We start from the raw sequence: 19,578 nt of genomic DNA, 5'->3' as shown, positions 1-19,578 counted from the left end.
AAAAAACTCAAAGCGAATTACCTGTACTGGGTGGCCACGCTACTAGACCCTCGGTACAGGCACAAAGTGGCAGACCTGTTACCAACTCAACACAAGGCGGAAAGGATGCAGCACTTGCAGAACAAGCTGTCAATGATGCTTTACAATGCATTTAAGGGTGATGTGACAGTACAACGCAATAAAGGTACCACTGGCAGTAATCCTCCTCCCCAGTCCACGCAGGCAAGGACAGGACGCTCCAGCGATCTCGGGGTGATGTCGGACATGCGGACATTCTTTAGTCCAACGCCTCGCAGTAGCCCTTCGGGATCCACCCTCCACCAACGCCTGGACCGGCAGGTAGCCAACTACCTGCCCTAAGTGTGGATGTACACACTGCGACTGCGAGCAGCGAGGATGAACCCTTGCTCTACTGGTTGTGCATGCTTGACCTGTGGCCAGAGCTGTCCCAATTTGCCATACAACTTCTCTCTTGCCCTGCCGCAAGCGTCCTGTCAGAAAGGACCTTCGGTGCAGCTGGAGGCATTGTCACTGAGAAGAGAAGTCGCCTAAGTCATGACCGTGTTCAGTACCTGACCTTTATCAAAATGAATGAGGCATGGATCCCTGAGGGCTATTGCACGACCGAAGACTAAGTCAGTCCCCACACACAGCATCTCTGCCTGCAGGCCGCTTGACTGCCTTCTCCACTACCACCACCAGGGTCCAGGACTCTAGGCGGATTCCCGAATTTTTAAGGCCGCTGCTAGCAGCGGCCGCTATACTAATTTTTCTGGGGCGTGCACATGCCTGCCTAATTTTTCTGGCTGAACTGCAGGCGGCTGCAACAAAAAAACAAAAGGCATGTACATGTGCCTATCCCCCTTCGTAATCATTACCTTGCCGCGGTGAAGGGGCTTGCGTATCACAATGAAGCAATCACCGCCGGCTATATGAGTGTCTCGGGTGGGGGTGGCACACCAAAGATAATAAGGTCGTTGTTTCATTGTGGTCAGACCAAATTTGATCAGCTGGACAGTCACTGTTCTGTCATTCAGCTACATCAGCCGGGCGACCGTATGGGCTGAAAAGCCACCATCACCTGCACTCTCGTCATGGTGCGCACCAGTCCAGCACGGCCGTCACTACACAAACGGCTGTTTGCACTCACTGCATACCTTTCACTGCATCTATGACTGCACATTGTATTATACCTGGCAGTCAGTGCAGAACTTGCACTTGAATGGATGGCAGACTTGCCCTCCATAACGGATTCCCGTTAAAGGATTTAAAGTTGATTCATTACAATTAGGGCCTCAAAAGTCCTCCTGAGTCCTGAATTGTTATTTTTGGTCACTATCTCGTTGCGGGCGTGCATGCCTGCCTGCTGCCCTCCTTACCTGGATGTGTGGTGGTAGCCATTTCTTAGGCTCCAACTCCGGAACGCAATACAACCATCTACAGTTTCAAACAATTGAAAAATACAACCATCTACAGTTTCAAACAATTGAAAAAAATGGCAAAAAACTTGCCCTTCGTAAAACATTCTTGGCAAATGCTTTCGACTTGGTTTGTCTTCCGCTGGGTCAAGGGTCCATCCGACCACAGATGCCTGGTCTGCAAAGCATGGTCAGGGCAGCTACAGGCTCCCACTTCGGGACAGAATCCAACCTTCATTCCCCACCCATTACCCGTGGTGACAATGGCAGACTTGCCCTCCATAACGGATTCCCGTTAAAGGATTTAAAGTTGATTCTGTATTGTTGTTTTTGGTCACTACCTCGGGGCGGGCGTGCATGCCTGCCTGCTGCCCTCCATGCCTGGATGTGTGGTGGTAGCCGTTTCTTAGGCTCCAACTCCGGAACGCAATACAACCATCTACAGTTTCATCAGGTCCTCGCATTTGCATGTCTTTTCTGATTGGACACACTGTGTATATATGTCTGTATTGATGTGTGTAACGTTTAGAACTGAGCAACTTGAAGATGGGCAGGAGCATGGCTCCTCATGCTGCTGTAGGTCAGCCAGGTTCGCTGAAGCACCGGCGGAGTGGCGGAAATGGTGCACAATTTTCCGTACCACGTCCAACAGATTGTCCATCTCCGGGTAGGTGCGCTGCACCACCAGGTTCACGTTATGAGCCAAACAGGGGACGTGGGTCAAATGCCCCTGCTGATGGCAACCAGCAGGTTGACCCCATTGTCGAACATCCCCAATCCAACTCTGAGGCCTCTGAGGGTCAGCCACCTCTGCTCCTGCTCCCTGAGGTTGGCCAGAACGTTAGCTGCCGTCAGCTTTGTCTTCCCCAGGCTGACCATCTCCAGCAGCGCGTAGCAGTGGCAGGCCTTCATGCTACTGCTGAGGCAGGGATGCTCGGCAGAGAGTGTGCTGGAGGAGGTAACTGGATCAGAGGAGCCTGCTGCATCTCCACTGACCCTGGCACTACTACTACTACTACTACTACTACTACTACTACTAGATATATATATATATGTATATATATATATATATATATATATATATATATATATATATATATATATATATATATATATATATATATATATATATATATATATATATATATATATATATATATATATATATATATATATATATATATATATATATATATATATATAGTAAAATTGTCTAGTCTACTACTACTACTACTAACTCTACTGAGTTGGCTTAATTTAATTGCAGTGCTGTTAGAGTGTGACAAATACACAGACAGTTAGTGTGTCAGTGTCTGCTACTCTGCTGTCACTCCATTAGTTGAAATTCTACTACTATCTTCTACTACTACTACTACCACTACTACTAGTCTACTTCTACCAGTTATATACAGTAACATTGTACTAAGTTAGCTTAATTTAATTGCAGTGCTGTTAGAGTGTGACAGATAGATAGACAGTTAGTGTGTCAGTGTCTGCTACTCTGCTGTCACTCCGTTAGTGGAAGTTGTACTAGTCTACTACTATCTACTATTAGTCTACTACTACCACTACTAGTCTACTACTACCACTACCAGTTATACTCCGTTAGTTGAAGTTCTACTACTACTACTACTACTACTACTACTACTACTACTACTACTACTACTACTCTACCAGATATATATAGTAAAATTGTACTGAGTTAGCTTAATTCGATTGCAGTGCTGTTACAGATAGACAGACAGTTAGTGTGTTAGCGTCTGCTACTCTGCTGTCACTCTGTTAGTTGAAGTTCTCCTACTACTACTACTGCTACTACTAGTAATCTACTACTACCAGATATATATAGTAAAATTGTCTAGTCTACTACTACTAACACTACTGAGTTGGCTTAATTTAATTGCAGTGCTGTTAGTGTGACAAATAGACAGACAGTTAGTGTGTCAGTGTCTGCTACTCTGCTGTCACTCCATTAGTTGAAATTCTACTACTATCTTCTACTACTACTACTACCACTACTACTAGTCTACTTCTACCAGTTATATACAGTAACATTGTACTAAGTTAGCTTAATTTAATTGCAGTGCTGTTAGAGTGTGACAGATAGACAGACAGTTAGTGTGTCAGTGTCTGCTACTCTGCTGTCACTCCGTTAGTGGAAGTTGTACTAGTCTACTACTATCTACTATTAGTCTACTACTACCACTACTAGTCTACTACTACCACTACCAGTTATACTCAGTTAGTTGAAGTTCTACTACTACTACTACTATCTACTACTACTACTACTACTACTACTACTACTACTAGTCTACCAGATATATATATATATATAGTAAAATTGTACTGAGTTAGCTTAATTCGATTGCAGTGCTGTTACAGATAGACAGACAGTTAGTGTGTTAGCGTCTGCTACTCTGCTGGCACTCTGTTAGTTGAAGTTCTCCTACTACTACTACTACTACTACTACTGCTACTACTAGTAATCTACTACTACCAGATATATATAGTAAAATTGTACTGAGTTAGCTTAATTTAATTGTAGTGCTGTTAGAGTGTGAGAGATAGACAGTTAGTGTGTCAGTGTCTGCTACTCTGCTGTCACTCCGTTAGTGGATGTTGTGCTAGTCTACTACTACCACTACTAGTCTACTACTACCACTACCAGTTATCCTGTATATAGTAAGTTTGTACTGAGTTAGCTTAATTTAATTGCAGTGCTGTTAGAGTGTGACAGATAGACAGTTAGTGTGTCAGTGTCTGCTACTCTGTTGTCACTCCATTAGTTAAATTTCTACTACTTGTATCTACTACTACTACTACTACTACTAGTCTACTCCTACCAGATATATATAGTAAAATTGTACTGAGTTAGCTTAATTTAATTGCAGTGCTGTTAGGCCTGGTGCACACCAGAGGAGTTTTTCTGAGCGTTTTGAGTTTTTAAATCTGCTGCTAATGTTATCCTATGTGTCTGTGCACACTGGAGCAATGAGGTTTTTTTTAAAAAAAACCATAGCATTACATTGGGAAGAGCTTTTGAAACCTCTAGCGTTTGGGCACTAGAGGTTTCAAAAGCTCTTCCCAATGTAATGCTATGGGGTTTGTTTACAAAACCTCATTGCTCCAGTGTGCACAGACACATAGGATAACATTAGCAGCAGATTAAAAACTCAAAACGCTCAGAAAAACTCCTCTGGTGTGCACCAGGCCTTAGGCCCAGTGCACACCAAAACCGCGATCCGCAATACGCTAGCGGTTTTGGGAACTGATTTCAGAGCAATTCTAGGTATGTTTAGAGAGGTTTTCTAAACATACCTAGCGGTTTTGGGTGCGTTTTTGTGTAGCAGATTACACATATTGTTACAGTAAAAGCTGTTACTGAACAGCTACTGTAACAAAAATGCCTGGCAAACCGCTCTGAAGTGGCGTTTTTCAGAGCGGTTTGCGTTTTTCCTATACTTTACATTGAGGACGAAACGCTTCCGAAATCCGCAAACGCACAGCAGGAGGCACGTTTGCGGCTTGGCAAAAAACGCAAACCGCCGGTGTGCACCATCCCATTGCAATACATTAGACAAGCGGTTTTATAGGCGGATGCGGCCGGCGGATCGCTCCAAAAACCGCTCGGTGTGCACTGGGCCTTAGAGTGTGGCAGATAGACAGACAGTTAGTGTGTCAGTGTCTGCTACTCTGTTATCACTCTGTTAGTTGAAGTTGCACTAGTCTTTTTTTTGTTTTTGTTTTTTGTTTTCAGGCTCAGCCTCGCCACCAGGCTAGGAGTACGGTCAGTTATGTATGTATAATGGGTAGCCTTTTTGGAGTGCCACATAACCACTGCACTATGAACTTTGTATCACTTTGATATTGGACTCTAGGGTTAATTTGTTTCAGGGGTGGAGCCGAGAAGGGTGGGGTGCACAGATTGTGATGTCTATTTATACCTGTGTATGTGCCACTGTTGATTTACACCTGATGAAGGATGTTATATTCCGTAACATGTAGTGTCTTGCTCGCAATACACAGCAACTTTTTGCAGCCAGTGGTGTGCCGTCTCGTTTTTCTTCTAGATGCAATTTGTAGCTGTGAGCACTCCAGCTGAGACCCGGCACCGGCATATGTCCAGGCCTTAGTAGACCTGAGAAGCTGTTCACCTGATATACCACATTGTTTATCGCCACCAGGCTAGTACTTCCTGATTAATTTAAGGCATCTGCCTTAGTTTCAGGTATATCTTGCATCATTGCCTGAAAAAAGTGAATTTTACAGCCCAATGTAATCTCCATACCTGTGTAATAACTTTAATAAGTCTGTTCATTTTAATCACCCTCCACCCCCACTTGATTCACACAAACCACGAAACAAACAAAACAGACAAACAGACAAGCAAAACAAAACAAACAAACAGACAAAAACAGCCATACCACAGTCATACCATAACAGGCTATGCCGAACTCCTTCATCCCATCCAAATATAGTATAGGCCCTGCCTTACTGTTCTTTAGGTGCCCTCTGGAGGGAGAGTATTCCGCATAGAACCCCATATTTCTCTAGAGCGTCTATCCGCAGCTGAAAAGATCTCTGTGGGAACGTAAGCGGCCCTGTCATACACAAATTCCATTTCTCTAAACCAATCACGAAAGTGGGGAGTCCCCCCACCCTTCCAGTGTTTGGTGATTATTTTTTTCAAATACATAGAGCCTATCTCCTTTAGAAAATCACTTTCTCTATTTTCTTTCAATTCTGTTATGCTAAATATTACGCTACTTATGGAAATATCGAAGCTACTATCTGCCACTCTCTGACCAAATTCAATAAAATGTTCCCACAGGGTGCTGATCAAAGGACAGAACCGCCACATATGCAATTCCGATCCCCCTGTCCGCCCGCATCTCCAGCACGAGACATCCGATGATGGTCTAAATGTTCCCGCCCGTTTTGGTGTCAAATACAATCTTGTTATTACTATTGCATCCATTGGATGTCCGGATCAGGGATATTCCACACTGCAGACCAAATTTTAGGCCATTTTTCAGACAAAGAGGTTTTCAAAATATAATCCCATTTTTGACAATATGGAGGAAGATTATAATGATCAAGGGATTGTAGGGATTCATACAATATGGACAGTATTTTTGGAGGCCTCTTATTCAAAATCAAAAGTTTTTCAAAAACATTTAAATCCTTCTTAAATGGTCCACTTTTATTAATATAACTCTGTAGTTGGATGAGACCCCAGGATATATTTCCTTGTGCTTTTTCCAAAATCCTGTTTATTCCCAAATCCCTGTTACCATTAACATGAATTAAACGGGTATCCAAATCCAAACCATTCCTGGAAAACCAAGAATCCGAAGACGCAGGCGAAAAGTCTGGGATATTTCTCAGAGATGTCAGAGGAGACAGACCATCTCTTAGCTGCCATTTTTTCATGAGCCCCACTAGAACACCTAAAATTGGTTTTATCAGGGGGTGGGTTGACGTTGCCCATAGCTTACGCACATGTACCCATTGCCAAGTAAATAGTAATTCGAAATTTAGCTCCTCTTTCTCTAACACAGTCCATACTTTTTTTCCTAAAGGTGTACAGTGTTCTCTCTTCCAGTATATTATCCTTACCAGATGTATACTTTTATAATAGACCAATATATCGGGTGCCGCCAACCCACCCCCCATCTTACTTCTACTAATTGTCCTATAGCATATTCTGCGAGGGGTCCTTGCCCAGATAAAATCCTGAAACAGTCTATTCCAACCCCTAAACCATGTGCTGAGGAGGGCAATCGGGACGCACTGCAAACAGAATAATATTTTTGGTAAGATAAACATTTTGATTATCGCAATACGACTCAAAGGGCTAAAATAGGGTCTATCCCATCCCCTAAGCGTCTTTTTACTTTCTATTATTAGATTTTTATAATTAATATCAAATAACTTATTAGTGTCCCCACTCAAACTAACACCCAAATACTTTATTACCTTCTCCCAAGAATAGCTATTATACTCTTGTACTCCTATTGTAGTATTCCTGGAGCACCCCAAATCAAGAATCAGACACTTTTCCCTATTTATCTTAAAATTTGACCTAATTCCAAAGCTATTAAATAAGTCCTCACATCTCTTTAGAGACGTAACTGGATCTCTGAGCACCAGTAGGAGATAATCCGCATATGCCAATGTTTTAATTTCAACATCACCCACTATCATACCCCTTATAGTTGAGTCATCTTGGATAGCTCGGATCAGCGGTTCAAGACACAGGTTAAAGAGTCTGGGCGACAGAGGACATCCCTGGCGTACTCCGTTAAATAATTTAAATGATTTAGAGATAGAGGAGTTAATTATTAATTGAGCTCTCAAATTACTATACAGTGATTTAATTCTTTCTATAAAAGCTGGACCAAAGCCAAACTTCCCTAGACAGTTAAATATGAAGAAGTGGGAAATCCTATCAAATGCTTTCTCCGCATCAATGGCTACCAAGACTGTTTCATTCCTTCCTTTCTTACTATCATGAATCACACTAATAGCAGTATATATATTGTCCTGAATATGTCTATTTTTTCTAAAGCCAATCTGTTGATTTCCCAACAACTCCTCCGCTGCCTCCTCTAGCCTAGCTGCAAGAATACTTGAATATAATTTTACATCCGTATTTATCAAAGAAATAGGTCTAAAGCTTACCGGATGCTGCAAATTCTTACCTTCTTTTGGGATAAGGCAAATAAGGGCCCTGTTAGTGATGTCAGAGAATGCAGCACCACTTGCATTATCATTGACCATTCTACAAAAAAGCACTTGAAACAAAAAGAATAACCAAGAGCCCAATATAGTGCAGTAAGTCTAACAATTGTTGGCGAAATAATTAACAGATGTGGATATACTCACAAACACGGGTTACCACATAGGCAACCACTTGAAATGCAGGTGAGGAGCATTAGAACCTGACCCCACTCAGGTTTATGAAGTCGCTCTCTGTAGATAGAAAGAAGGGGAAGGTCCCCTCCACCCAAGGTGGACTATATACTGTGCAAATTTGGACAGAGGCGCCAGGCAGGTTAAGATGATCTAAAAACAACTAAAAAGGAGGAGTACAGGTGGACTTTAGTGGTAGTGCATTGTGGGTAACCACAAATGTTCTTTTATAACTGAATTATTGCAAATTTCCTCCTGTTTTAAGAAGGCAATTACACCAAGCTTTGCTTTTTTAGTAGGAGGGCTTTTTGGTCCCTTTTATCCCCCTATACATTCCTAGTAGTTTGGGTCACCCTGAGTTGCTTGGTTACTCTGTTGTACTCGTCCAAGCCCTAATTCATACAGCCTCATCAATCCCTGCCATGTACTGATGAGGACCAAAAGTCCGAAACAGGCTGTCTACATGTGGGTTTGATGTGGCTGTGTAAAACTTAAAGCTATAAGCTTGCTATACACCAGCGGTTCTGGATGCTTGCTTGGCTTAACAAGGGCGAAAAGGGATAATTTGCATATTTAGTGGTAGTGCATTGTGGGTAACCACAAATGTTCTTTTATAACTGAATTATTGCAAATTTCCTTCTGTTTTAAGAATGCAATTACACCAAGCTTTGCTTTTTTAGTAGGAGGGCTTTTTGGTCCCTTTTATCCCCCTATACATTCCTAGTAGTTTGGGTCACCCTGAGCTGCTTGGTTACTCTGTTGTACTCGTCCAAGCCCTATTTCATACAGCCTCATCAATCCCTGCCATGTACTGATGAGGACCAAAAGTCCGAAACAGGCTGTCTACATGTGGGTTTGATGTGGCTGTGTAAAACTTAAAGCTATAAGCTTGCACACAAGCGGTTCTCAATGCTTGCTTTGCTTAACAAGGGCGAAAAGGGATAATTTGCATATTTAGTGGTAGTGCATTGTGGAAAACCACAAATGTTCTTTTATAACTGAATTATTGCAAATTTCCTTCTGTTTTAAGAAGGCAATTACAGCAAGTTTTGCTTTTTTAGTAGGAGGGCTTTTTGGTCCCTTTTATCCCCCTATACATTCCTAGTAGTTTGGGTCACCCTGAGCTGCTTGGATACTCTCTTGAAATATAAGGGAGGCCTTATTTTCGGGGTAGGTCTTATTTTAGGGGAAAGATGGTACTACTACTAGTGTACTACTACCAGATATATATAGTGAAATTGTACTGAGTTAGTTTAATTTAATTGCAGTGCTGTTAGAGTGTGACAGATAGAAAGACAGTTAGTGTGTCAGTGTCTGCTACTCTGCTGTCACTCCGTTAGTGGAAGTTGTACTAATACTGTCATCTACTACTACTACTACTACTACTAGTCTACTACTACCAGATATATATAGTAAAATTGTACTGAGTTAGCTTAATTTAATTGCAGTGCTGTTAGAGTGTGACAGATAGACAGACAGTTAGTGCGTCAGTGTCTGCTACTCTGCTGTCACTCCATTAGTTGAAGTTCTAATAATACTATCATCTACTACTGCTATTACTACTAGTAATCTACTACTACCAGATATATATAGTAAAATTGTACTGAGTTAGCTTAATTTAATTGCAGTGATGTTAGAGTGTGACAGATATACAGACAGTTAGTGTGTCAGTGTCTGCTACTCTGCTGTCACTCCGTTAGTTGAAGTTCTACTACTACTATCTACTACTACTACTACTACTACTAGTCTACTACTACCAGTTATATACAGTAAAATTGTACTGAGTTAGCTTAATTTAATTGCAGTGCTGTTAGAGTGTGACAGATAGACAGACAGTTAGTGCGTCAGTGTCTGCTACTCTGCTGTCACTCCATTAGTTGAAGTTCTAATAATACTGTCATCTACTACTGCTATTACTACTAGTAATCTACTACTACCAGATATATATAGTAAAATTGTACTGAGTTAGCTTAATTTAATTGCAGTGATGTTAGAGTGTGACAGATATACAGACAGTTAGTGTGTCAGTGTCTGCTACTCTGCTCTCACTCCGTTAGTGGAAGTTCTACTAGTCTACTACTATTTACTACTAGTCTACTACTACCACTACTAGTCTACTACTACCACTACAAGTTATATATAGTAAAATTACACTGAGTTAGCTTAATTCAATTGCAGTGCTGTTACAGTGTGTGACAGATCTGCTACTCTGCTGTCACTCCGTTAGTTGAAGTTCTACTACTACTTTCTACTACTACCACTACTATTAGTCTACTATTACTAGTTATTTACAGTAAAAATGTACTGCGTTAGCTTAATTTAATTGTAGTGCTGTTACAGTGTGTGACAGATAGACAGACAGTTAGTGTGTCAGTGTCTGCTACTCTGCTGTCACTCCATTAGTTGAAGTTTTACTACTACTAGCTACTACTACTACTACTGGTCTACTACTACCAGTTATATACAGTAAAATTGTACTGAGTTAGCTTAATTTAATTGCAGTGCTGTTAGAGTGTGAGAGATAGACAAACAGTTAGTGTGTCAGTGTCTGCTACTCTGCTGTCACTCTGTTAGTTAAAGTTCTACTAATACTATCATCTACTACTACTACTACTACTACTACTACTACTACTACTACTACTAGTCTACTACTACCAGATATATCTAGTAAAATTGTAGTGAGTTAGCTTAATTTAATTGCAGTGCTCTTAAAGGGCTTGATTCACAAAGCAGTGCCAACCTGTGAGAAAACGCGGAAAAGACGCCGCGGGTACTCAGAGCAAGGCGGCTGATTCCGCGTCCAACGCGGCAGGTTGCGCGCGTGGGTCTGCATCCACTGGCATGACGGAGCGCGATGAAACCGCCGCATGCCTTATGAACAAGGGGGCGGATTCCGCGTCAGACGCGGATGTTTGCACGCATAGGCATATTTCTGACAGTACTGCCGAACGCGGAGGAACCGCCGCATGCCTGGACAGCGGTGCGGCTGGTTCCGCATCCAACACAGCAGAAACATTACAATACATGTCTGGTGTGGCTGGGACTGATAGTCCACACAGGTTCAGGAGGACGCACGCGCGTGCGAAGAGGCAGAGCCTTTATGACAGTCAGAAGGGAGTCAGCTGACCAAGCCGGTCAGCTGACAATTCCAGCAGTTTTCATTGGTCCAGCACTTAGGGGTGGCGCTGGAGAGCGCTGGGGTATATATACTGGGTGCTGGTCATTTCTCTGGTGTCTGGCGTTGCGATCACTACGTGGTAGCACTCAGACCTTCTGTCAGTATCTGTGTTATTATCGGAGTTATTATCTAGACCAGTTTCCAAGGTGTTGATAACCAAGGAGCTCACACCTTTAGTCTAGGAATCCTGTTACCATCTGTGTTATTATCTAGACCAGTTCCGGGGTGTTGATAATCTAGGAGCTCACACCCAAGTCTAGGCATTGTTGATTATTTGTTATGACCTTCTGCTTTCCTGACTACTCTTCTGATCTCTGATTAGGTACTTCGCTATATCTGATACTCTGTTGCCAAACTCTGCTAGTCTTAGGATTCCGCATCTGTCTCCTGTCTCTGTACTTTATCTGTCTGTGTGTTGACGACCTGGCCTGCCCGACCTCGAGAACTATCTCCCCAGCTAGAGATAGTTCACAGTCTGTTTGTGACATCCCTCCATTGGTGTTACTCACACTCTGGTCCTTCCCACTCTCAGCCTGACTCCGCCCCTTGGGAGCCTCAGGCCTTTGGAAGGAGCCTGTTCTCTGGGCAGTCCCCTTTACTGCCTTGCACCCTCTATGCGGGTGCTCTCCTCAAAGTATTACTGTTGCACATAACACTCATATTACCTGGTGTCCAGAGGTTAGAGATATATCTGATTATCGGTGATACTGCAGATCATCAATAATCGGGTATATATCCGTATTCTCGGTGATACTGCAGATCACCGGTAATCAGATCCTCTCTGTGTTACACCGATCGTTACAGAACGCCAGACCAAAAAAAACAAATGGACGCACACAGCCGTCTGGGCACACTTACTACTTCGGTGGGTAACATCAACCAAGTGCTGGGTGGTCACCAGACTTTAGTAGACGCACTGTCTGAATCCGTACGAACCCTCCAGACGGCTGTAGATGATCTCCTCCTAGCACAGACATACGTATGCCTGTACCTGAAAAATTTTCTGGTCACAGATCTGACTTCCGAAATTTTAGGAGTAGAGTGTTGTCATACTTTGAGTTGAGACCTAGATCCTCAGAAACTATGGCCCAAAGGGTCACGCTCATAACTCTATTATCAGGCGATTCTCAGACCTGGGTGTACAGTCTACCCACCGGAGATTTAGCCTTAACCTCGGTAGATGAATTTTTTAACCACTTGAGGACCGTGGGCTTTACCCCCCTTAAGGACCAGGCACTTTTTTCCCATTCAGACCACTGCAGCTTTCACGGTTTATTGCTCGCTTATACAACCTACCACCTAAATGAATTTTGGCTCCTTTTCTTGTCACTAATAAAGCGTTCTTTTGGTGCTATTTGATTGCTGCTGTGAGTTTTACTTTTTATTATATTCATCAAAAAAGACATGAATTTTGGCAAAAAAAATATTTTTTTTACTTTCTGTGCTGACATTTTTCAAATAAAGTAAAATTTCTGTATACATGCAGCACGAAAAATGTGGACAAACATGTTTTTGACAAAAAAAAAACAACCATTCAGCCTATATTTATTGGTTTGGGTAAAAGTTATAGCGTTTACAAACTATGGTGCAAAAAGTGAATTTTCCCATTTTCAAGCATCTATGACTTTTCTGAGCACCTGTCATGTTTCATGAGGGGCTAGAATTCCAGGATAGTATAAATACCCACCAAATGACCCCATTTTGGAAAGAAGACATCCCAAAGTATTTACTGAGAGGCATCGTGAGTTCATAGAAGATATTATTTTTTGTCACAAGTAAGCGGAAAATGACACTTTGTGACAAAAAAAAAAAAAGTTTCCATTTCTTCTAACTTGCGACAAAAAAAAAATGAAATCTGCCACGGACTCATCATGCCCCTCTCTAAATACCTTTAAGTGTCTACTTTCCAAAATGGGGTCATTTGTGGGGTGTGTTTACTGTCCTCGCATTTTGGGGGGTGCTAATTTGTAAGCACCCCTGTAAAGCCTAAAGGTGCTCATTGGACTTTGGGTCCCTTAGCGCAGTTAGGCTGCAAAAAAGTGCCACACATGTGGTATTACCGTACTCAGTAGAAGTAGTATAATGTGTTTTGGGGTGTATTTTTACACATACCGATGCTGGGTGGGAGAAATATCTCTGTAAATGACAATTTTTTGATTTTTTTTTTTTACACACAATTGTCCATTTACAGAGAGATTTCTCCCACTCAGCATGGGTATGTGTAAAAATACACCCCAAAACACATTATACTACTTCTCCCGAGTACGGCAATACCACATGTGTGGCACTTTTTTGCACCCTAACTGCGCTAAGGGGCCCAAAGTCCAATGAGTACCTTTAGGATTTCACAGGTCATTTTGTGACATTTGGTTTCAAGACTACTCCTCATGGTTTAGGGCCTCTAAAATGCCAGGGTAGTATAGGAACCCCACAAATGACCCCATTTTAGAAAGAAGACACCCTAAGGTAGTCCGTTAGAAGTACGGTGAGTTCATAGAAGATTTTATTTTTTGTCACAAGTTAGCGGAAAATGACACTTTGTGAAAAAAAACAATAAAAATCAATTTCCGCTAACTTGTGAAAAAAAATAAAATCTTCTATGAACTCACCGTACTACTAATGGAATACCTTAGGGTGTCTTCTTTCTAAAATGGGGTCATTTGTGGGGTTCCTATACTGCCCTGGCATTTTAGGGGCCCTAAACCATGAGGAGTAGTCTTGAAACAAAATTTCTCAAAATGACCTGTGAAATCCTAAAGGTACTCATTGGACTTTGGGCCCCTTAGCGCAGTTAGGGTGCAAAAAAGTGCCACACATGTGGTATCGCTGTACTCTGGAGAAGTAGTACAATGTGTTTTGGGGTGTATTTTTACACATACCCATGCTGGGTGGGAGAAATAACTCTGTAAATGGACAATTGTGTGTAAAAAAATCAAAAGATTGTCATTTACAGAGGTATTTCTCCCACCCAGCATGGGTATGTGTAAAAATACACCCCAAAACACATTATACTACTTCTCCCGAGTACGGCAATACCACATGTGTGGCACTTTTTTGCACCCTAACTGCGCTAAGGGGCCCAAAGTACAATGAGTATCTTTAGGCTTTACAGGGGTGCTCAAAATTTAGCACCCCACCCACTTGCCAGGACAGTTAACAAACCCCACAAATGACCCCATTTTGGAAAGAATACACAACAAGGTATTCCATGAGGGGAATGGTGAGGTCATTGAAAATTTCATTTTTTGTCACAAGTTAACGGAAAATGACACTTTGTAAAAAAAAAATAAAAAAATTCTGCTAACTTGTGACAAAAATTAAAATCTTCTATGAACTCACCGTGCACCTCACATAATACTTTAGGGTGTCCTCTTTCCAAAATGGGGTCATTTGTGGAGTCTGTCCTGGCATTGTAGGGTCTCTGCAATCATTACATGTATGGCCAGTATTAGGAGTTTCTGCTATACTCCTTATCTTGGGTGTACGGGTAATGCACTCTGGGCTGAAAGGAAAAATGAACTGCAAACATACCTTGCTCCACATCAATGGCAGATCTTCCTCCACATCAATGGCAGTGATAACCTCAGGAGAGAGACACCCCGTGCCACCCTGCACTCAGGGTGAGCCACAAACTTATGTGACTGGGCCTCAGAACTTTAGTATACAGCATTATGCCTGTAGTATACAGCAATATGCCTGCCAATAGAGATGACTCTGTGTGGCATTAAAGCATCATCATAGGCCCAAAGTAAATCCCATATAAACCGGGGGTGTCCACACTCAAGGGAAATTCAAACATGCTGTCTTATATCGCCAACCCAGGACAGATCAGCAATATCAAGCATGGAAACCGATCCTTCTTCCGACTTTTATGCTTACCCGTTTGTTTGGTTTTCAAGCTTACCTCTCCTCTCCTCTCCCTGGGACAATGGCGTCAATTCACCAGAGGTTACCAACCTATTTATCTCTTGGGAGGTAATTTACCTCCTGTGATATCTCCAAATGGCAATTCTCCAGAAGTATAGGGGAAAATATCGACAGAGAGAAATGCAAGAGATAAATGTGAGATAAGTATGAGATAAATAAGTGATAGTTAGTAGTTAGTTTTTCTCCAAATCACAATTCACCAGGGAAGAAAGGGGGTGTGGCCATTCGTTATTTTTTCATCTCTTTATCCCCTGAATGAACCTGGAGATATCGTGGTTTTCACACAGCAGCTGCTGCTGTGGAAGATGGAGCCTTTTGAGCTTACTCTGTTAGGCCTGGTGCACACCAAAAACCGCTAGCAGATCCACAAAATGCTAGCAGATTTTGAAACGCTTTTTCTTATTTTTCTGTAGCGTTTCAGCTAGCATTTTGCGGTTTTGTGAAGCGTTTTTGGTGTAGTAGATTTCATGTATTGTTACAGTAAAGCTGTTACTGAACAGCTACTGTAACAAAAACCGCCTGGCAAACCGCTCTGAAGTGCCGTTTTTTCAGAGCGGATTGCGTTTTTCCTATACTAAACATTGAGGCAGAAACGCCTCCGCAATCCAAAATCTGCAGCAGCCCGGGAGTATGCGTTTCTGCAAAACGCCTCCCGCTCTGGTGTGCACCAGCCCATTGAAATACATTACCCAAGCGTATCCGCAGCCGCAAGCGGATCGCAAAACGCAGCCGAACCGCTCTGGTGTGCACTAGGCCTTAGAGCTTGCTTTTATTATGAGGAGACGAAGGCGCAGGAGGAGGGTCGTTTAATCGCCCCTCATATTTTTCGTGAGAGAACAGTTCTTGATAATTTTACTGAGACAGAGGTGGTGAAGAAGTTCAGACTCACTCGTGATATGATTTATGATATGATCCGGCAGTAAAAGGCGGGAATACTCTGGTCAGGTAGTGGTAAAACTCCGCCTCCTACCCACAATGCTTCACTTTCAAGCTTACAGAGAGGAAAAGTATCCCATGTAAATCATTAATACCGATTACCTAACTCTCTGCTTTCTCACACTTTCCTCATGCATATCTCTCCATTATCCCCTGCTATCGAACACTTTTCTCTCTGTCCTCTCACACTGGTGAATTGACTCCAGAGTGTTAAAATACCTCATGAGATAAACTACCTACCTTTTTTCTCTTAGTAAATCCTCTCTGGTGAATTGACGCCATTGTGTGCGAAAGACCACTGAGTGTGTGCCTACTCCTGTGTCTGGAGTTCCCTAGGTTCTAATAGTGTACCTGCTCGTGGTACCTCTCAAAACACTCCCCTATGCATAGGTCAGGCTGGTCAGGACATTTGGGACAATAATAAACGGTGTCAGTCCTTCTTCCAGTCCTGCTGCAGAGTGACACGACAACGTTTTCTTCGGATGCGTTGACCTGGGGCACACGGAAGCTGATAGGCATAATGCCTTCCATGCAGTCGGCTAGTTGCATCTGGGAGGGGGGGCCTGGCACCTCCTGGATACAGGATGTCCAGAATGATCTGTTCCTGAAATTGAAGGAAAGATCCAGTTCTCCCAGCCTTACTGTAGAGAACAAAGCTGTTGTAAACTGCCAATTGAATCAGATAAAAAGACACTTTCTTATACCAGCGTCTTGTTTTCCGGGAAACTAAATAGGGCGCTAACCTCTGGTCATTGAAGTCCATCCCTCCCATGTTGACATTATATTCGTGGACGACAAGGGGCTTTTCAATGACCGCAGTTGCCCGTTGAATTTGGACTGTCGTGTCTGTGTGAATGGTGGACAGAAAGTAAACGTCCCTCTTGTCCCTCCATTTCAACGCGAGCAGGTCTTCAGTACGCAAGGCGGCCCTCTGCCCTCGTTCAAGTCTGGTGGTAACGAGTCGTTGGGGGAAGCCCTGGCGACTAGGCCGCGCAGTGCCACAGCATCGGATTCCTTCTAACTTTAAGTGCTGATAGAGGGCCACACTTGTGTATTAGTTGTCCACATAAAGATGGTACCCCTTCTGGAACAAGGGTGACACCAAATCCCACACAACCTTTCCACTGCTCCTCAGGTAGTCAGGGCATCCGACCGGCTCCAATTTTGAGTCTTTTCCCTCATAGACCCTAAAACGACATGTATAGCCTGTGGCCCTTTCACAGAGCTTATACAGTTTCACCCCATACCGAGCGCGCTTGCTTGGGATGTACTGTTTGATGCCAAGGCGCCCGGTAAAGCGTAAGAGGGACTCGTCTACGCAGATGTTCTGTTCAGGGGTATAAGCATCTGCAAATGTTGATGACAGGTGGTCTATGAGGGGCCGAATTTTGTGGAGCCGGTTATAAGCAGGGTGGCCCTTTTCATGACTGACAGGTTTCGTCGTCGTTGAAGTGCAGGAAGCGCAGGATGGACTCAAATCGTGTCCTGGACATGGCAGCAGGGTACAAGGGAAAATTATGTACTGGGTTCGTATACCAATACGACCGCAATACATTCTGTTTCATTAGTCCCAAGTGAAGGATAAGGGCCAAAAAGATTTTAATGCCGGAAACTTGGACTGGTTTCAACCGGAAAGGCTGGGCATAGATGCTCTCCGGGTGCTCGGTGATGAATTGTGTGGCTTTACGGTTGGTCTCAACCACAATTAAGTCCAAGAGAACCTGGGTGATGAACAGCTGCAAAAAGTCTAGGGCCGTTCCTAGATGAGCTGTCGCCACCTGGACTCCAGATTGGGCGGTGAAAGGGGGCACTACGGGTGCGGCGGAATCAGGGGATTGCCAATATGGATGTGCCAGCACCTCTGGGAGTCTATGGGTATGGTGGGGTGGGGGTTGTTGGGAAGTGGGGTCTCAGAGGCAATCAAACAATCACGGGACAATCGAAGCAGATCACGGGACAATCAAATACAATCGCAGCACAATCGAATACAATCGCAGCACAATCGAATACAATCACAGCACAGTCAAATACAATGCACTCGGACGGTAATTAGGGGGGGGGGGGTCTGAGGGCGATTTGAGGGGGTGGAGGGTTGATCAGGAGCCCGCACGGGGCAGACTGAGTCCTGATCTGATGAGAGGCAGACACAGGGGGTTACTGATCGAAGATCAGTTAGTGATCGCTGGGAAGGACAGATGTAAACAATGCGCAGGGGATGTAATCAGGAGGAGGGTATGAGGGCAATCGAGGGTCTGGGCAGGTGATCGGTTAACCCCGCGGGGCAGTTAGGGTCTGCTCTGATGGGTGGGGGTGCTGAGGGGTGATGGACAGGTGATAGACAGGTGATCAGAGGGGGATCAGAGGGGGATCAGGGGGTAAGGTAGCTGCATACAGATGTATACAGTATACAGGGGGGTAGTCTGGGATGGGGTGTGGGGGTGATCTAAAGGTAGGGGGGGGATCAGGGGTGACTAGGAGGCAGTTAGGGACCTAAGCTAAGGGATAGCGTCGCTAGTTAGTGATAGGTGGGGGGGTGGGGGTTTTAAAGGGGTGCAAGGGTGCTGGGCAGGGGTCTGCTGGGGTGATCAGGGGGGGTATGAAGGCTGTAGTGGGAGATCAGGGGGGCTGTTGGCAAAAAAAAGCAGTGTAGTGTCTCACTTACAAATGGCTTCCTCCTCGCTGGTGGTCTCTGGAACAATGAGACCACGAGGCGAGGAGGAAGCATGTATAAGGCACTTTGTTTACCTAACAAAGTGCCTTATACCTGTTTATTGGCTGGATTTACGGATTCCTCCGCTCGCCAGTGCTGCTAAGTGGCCGGCGAGCGGAGACTACATGCCGGGCTTCCGATCCCCGGCGGAGGATCGCGTCACGGATGATGCGATCACTCCGCCCATGCCCCTACAAGGACCACCGCCTCTGTGGGTGAGCTGGTCCTTGAGGGCTCCACTTCCCGGCCGCCCCTGTGCGTTAGGCGGTCGGGAAGTGGTTAAAGCTATGGCAATAATTTACGACGATCCAGACATTGCCTCGACTTCTGAGCGGAAGCTCAAATTGTTGCGTCAAGGCAAGAGTCCGGTCGAGGAGTATGCTGCAGAACTTAGGAGGTGGGCAGTTTCAGCCAGGTGGGACACCCATGCCCTTTTAGACTGTTTCTTATCAGGGTTATCAGATGAGGTTTCTGATCTAATGTTAAGTCAGCCT

The sequence above is a fragment of the Hyperolius riggenbachi genome, chromosome 12 (genome assembly GCF_040937935.1).
Source record: "Hyperolius riggenbachi isolate aHypRig1 chromosome 12, aHypRig1.pri, whole genome shotgun sequence".
In the NCBI taxonomy this organism is placed as follows: domain Eukaryota; kingdom Metazoa; phylum Chordata; class Amphibia; order Anura; family Hyperoliidae; genus Hyperolius; species Hyperolius riggenbachi.
This window is presented reverse-complemented; position numbering follows the sequence as displayed.